The sequence below is a fragment of the Hordeum vulgare genome, chromosome 4H, assembly GCF_904849725.1.
Source record: "Hordeum vulgare subsp. vulgare chromosome 4H, MorexV3_pseudomolecules_assembly, whole genome shotgun sequence".
NCBI lineage: Eukaryota > Viridiplantae > Streptophyta > Magnoliopsida > Poales > Poaceae > Hordeum > Hordeum vulgare.
In genome coordinates this window covers 558,666,396-558,671,296 of record NC_058521.1, presented here as the reverse complement: position 1 = coordinate 558,671,296, position 4,901 = coordinate 558,666,396, and positions in this window count along the sequence as shown.

Below are 4,901 nucleotides of genomic sequence, written 5' to 3'. Positions count from 1 at the left end.
AGCCACTAGGATAGATCATTACCCTCTGCCTTTTATCGACCAAATGAAAGAAAGACTGTCTAAACACACACACTTCTGCTTTCTAGACGGTTATTATGGTTTCTCCCAAATACCAGTTGCGCAATTTGATCAGGAGAAAACCACTTTCACTTGTCCTTTCGGTACCTTTGCTTATAGACGTATGCCTTTTGGCTTATATAATGCACCTGCCACCTTTCAAAGATGTATGATGGCTATATTTTCTGACTTTGGTGAAAAGATTGTTGAGGTTTTCATGGATGACTTCTCCATTTACGGGTCTTCCTTTGATGATTGCCTCAGCAACCTTGATCGAGTCTTGCAGAGATGTAAAGACACCAATCTTGTCTTGAATTGGGAGAAGTGCCACTTTATGGTTAATGAAGGCATCATCCTAGGACATAAAATTTATGAAATAGGTATTGAAGTTGATAAGGCTAAGGTTGATGCAATCGAGAAAATGCCATACCCCACAGATATCAAAGGTATAAGAAGTTTCCTTGGTCATGCTGGTTCCTATAGAAGGTTCATTAAAGACTTCTCTAAGATTTCCAGGCCTCTTACCAATCTCTTACAAAAGGATATTCCTTTTGTCTTTGACGATGATTGTGAGGAAGCCTTCGAAATACTTAAGAGGGCTTTGATAACTGCACCTATTGTTCAACCACCTGATTGGAACTTACCTTTTGAGATCATGTGTGACGCTAGTGATTATGTTGTTGGTGCTGTTCTAGGGCAAAGAGTCGATAAGAAGTTGAATGTTATTCACTACGCTAGTAAAACTCTAGACATTGCCGAGAGAAACTATGCTACTACGGAGAAGGATTTTTTAGCAGTCGTGTTTGCATGTGAAAAGTTCACGTCTTACATAGTTGATTCCAAAGTCACTATTCACACTGATCATGCTGCTATTAAGTACCTCATGGAGAAGAAAGACGCTAAACCTAGACTTATCAGATGGGTTCTCTTGCTACAAGAATTTGATTTGCACGTTGTCGACAGAAAGGGTGCTGATAACCCAGTAGCAGATAACTTGTCTAGGTTGGAGATCGTTCTTGATGACCCACAACCTATTGATGATAGCTTTCCCGGTGAGCAATTGAATGTCATCAATGCTTCACGTAGTGCATCGTGGTATGCTGATTATGCAAACTATATTGTTGCCAAATACATACCACCTAGTTTCACGTACCAGCAAAAGAAGAAATTCTTCTTTGACTTGAGACACTACTTTTGGGATGATCCTCACCTTTATAAGGAAGGATATTGTTGCCAAATACATACCACCTAGTTTCACGTACCAGCAAAAGAAGAAATTCTTCTTTGACTTGAGACACTACTTTTGGGATGATCCTCACCTTTATAAGGAAGGAGTAGATGGTGTGATAGACGTTGTGTACCTGAACATGAACAGCGACAGATCCTACAGAAGTGTCACTCCGAGGCCTACGGAGGACGCCATGCGGGAGATAGAACTGCAAAGAAGGTATTGCAATCAGGTTTCTATTGGCCCACTCTCTTCAAGGATGCCCGTAAGTTTGTCTTGACTTGTGACGAATGTCAAAGAATAGGTAATATTAGCAAACGTCAGGAAATGCCTATGAACTATTCACTTGTCATTGAACCATTTGATGTTGGGGCTTTGATTATATGGGACCTTTTCCAAAATCCAATGGGTATACTCACATCTTAGTTGCTGTTGATTAAGTCACTAAGTGGGTAGAAGCTATCCCCACTAGTAGTGCTGATCACAACACCTCTACCAGGATGCTGAAAGAAGTTATCTTCCCTAGATTTGGAATCCCTAGATATCTAATGACCAACGGTGGTTCACACTACATCCATGGAGCTTTCCATAAAACGCTTGCTAAGTACGATGTCAACCATAGAATTGCGTCTCCCTATCACCCTCAGTCCAGTGGTCAAGTAGAGCTAAGTAATAGAGAGGTTAAACTGATTCTGCAAAAGACTATCAACAGGTCTAAAAAGAATTGGTCTAAGAAGCTCGATGATGCACTGTGGGCTTATAGAACTGCCTATAAGAATCCCATGGGCATGTCTCCGTACAAAATGGTGTATGGTAAAGCATGTCATTTACCTCTTGAGCTAGAGCATAAAGCTTATTGGGCAATCAAAGAGCTCAACTTTGATTTCAAACTTGCCGGTGAGAAGAGGTTATTTGATATTAGCTCGCTTGATGAATGGAAAACTCAGGCATATGAGAATGCCAAACTGTTCAAAGAGAAGGTTAAGTGGTGGCATGATAAGAGGATACAGAAGCGTGAGTTCAATGTAGGTGATTATGTCTTGCTATATAACTCTCGTTTAAGATTCTTTGCAGGCAAGCTTCTCTCTAAATGGGAAGGTCCCTATGTTGTTGAGGAAGTATATCGTTCCGGTGCTATCAAGATCAACAACACGGAAGGTAATTGTCCGAGAGTGGTAAATGGGCAAAGAATCAAGCATTATATCTCATATACTCCCATAAATGTTGAAAGCAATATTATCAATACCATAACTCCAGAAGAATACCTAAGGGATATTTATCAGCCTGTTTCAGACTCCGAAAACGAAGAGGTATGTGATTCGGTAAGAAAACAGAGTCCAAAACTTTTCCAGTAGGAAATTTACTACGTTTTGGAATATTTGAAAAAATACAAAAATTGGAAGTAGTCCGGAAAGTGTGCGGGGAGGCGACAAGCCTGCACGGCGCGGGCCCACCCCCTGGCCGCGCCGTGAGGGCTTGTGGCCACCTCGTGCGCCTCCCAGACTCCGTTTTCGTGCGGGGGTACTCCTTCTGGTCTGAAAAAAACATTATATATACTTCCGTTTGGTCTGACCCCTGCATCACGCAAATCTCTTCTATTTTTCGTTTCGAGCCTGTTTCTGTTGCAGATCTAGATCGCTATGACTTTCCCAAAAGCTCCGAAGGACAAGATCTTCGAGAAGGTCATCAATCCCTACCTCACGGGAGTGCTGCAACACCCTCAATCTATCGAGATGCGTGAGGGGATGTTGAACATCCTGATGTTGAGGGACCTAAGAAGACCGGAAGCGTGGAGACGAGGCTCGAAGCAGTGGAGCAATAAGTCTTCAAGTGCCAAGGGATGGTGGAGCGTGGACTCAATGCCAACCACATGATGATCACGGAGTTCACCAACAAGCACATGATTGATGCCAATGACATTGGCAAGCATCTCTCCAGGCTCTATGACAGGATTGATCAACTCCAGGCCCAGATCTATGACCTGCAGAACCAAAACTGTGAGTATGAGTATAGATTTAAGTCAATATGGTTGGCTGCAGATTTGAGGATTCTAGAGACTCGTTCATCTTTCCATGATGGAGCACCTATACCTTGGAAGACGGAGGATCAAACTCATGTTGCGACAACTCCACCTTCACCATCAAAGGAAGACAACTAAGCATTGGTAGGGGCAATCCCCTTGGCTTGTGCCAAGCTTGGGGGAGTTGCCCCGGTATCGTATCACCATCACATCTTTTGCCTTTACCTTTGTTTTAGTTTTCCTTTTCAGTTTTCTCTTTCTCTAGTAGACTAAAAGTCTTAGTGTTTTAGTCTTGAGTTTTGCTTTGCGTCACCCCCGATGTATTCGAGCTCGTGAGCCATATAATAAAGAGTGTCTTAGTTGAAGGGCTTTGCCTCTTGCCATGATCAAAAGAGTGAGAATAGAACAAAAGCATGAAAGATCATGTAATGATCTTATGGGAAGTGATGGCTTCACATATAAAAAGAATGAGGATTGAAACTTGTTGAGGGTAGGCAAACGTATACCTTGGTCATGGTTGCAATTAATAGGAAGTGATAAAGAAGGAGAGGTTCACATATAAATATATCATCTCTGACACCATCTATGATTGTGAACACTCACTAAACTATTACATGCCTAGAAATAGATGTTGGACAAGGAAGACAACATAATGAATTGTGTTTGCTTGGCTCCGAACAATGTTATATGATTAGAGACCCCTTAGCATGTGACGATTGCTTCCACCTCATATTAGCCAAAACCTCCCACACCAAGTAGAGATACTACTTGTGCATCCATAAACCTTCAAACCAGTTTTGCCATGAGTGTCCACCATACCTACCTATGGATTGAATAAGATCCCTCAAGTAAGTTGTCATCGGTGAAGCAATAAAAATTGCTCTCTAATATGTATGATCTATTAGTGTGTGGAAAATAAGCTTTATACGAACGTGTGATGAGGAAGACATAAAAGCGACAGACTGCATAGTAAAGTTCTTTATCACAGGCGGCAATATAAAGTGACGTTCCTCCGCACAAAGAGGACACACATCCAAACCTCAAATGCGCATGACAACCTCTGCTTCCCTCTGCGAAGGGCCTATCTTGTACCTTTACTTTTGGCCCTTGAAATAGTCATGGTGATCTTCACCAATTCCTTATTTCGCCTTTATCTTGGCTAACGTCATATGCTTGGGAAAGGTCTATATTCATATGTCAACTTGGATGTAGGCATCCATGAATTATTATTGTTGACATTAGCCTTGAGGTGAGCAATTGGGAGGCAAAACTGTAAGCCCCTATCTTTCTCTGTGTCCAGCTGAAATTTTGATCTCATGAGTACCACGTGAGTAGTACAATTGTAGAGAACAAAAGAATGATTGAGTATGTGGATTTGCTTTACAAGCTCTTATTTGACTCTTTCTGATGTTGTGATAAATTGCAATTGCTTCAATGACTAAAGGCTATCGGTTGTTACTTCTCGGTAAGGTTCTTGATCCATGCTTTACTTTGTGAAGGTATTATCACTTTAGCATGAGAGATTATATGTTGGTATTGCTGTTCTGATCTTGATCATGATGCATGCATGTTCGTATCTTGTTTTGTCGACACCTC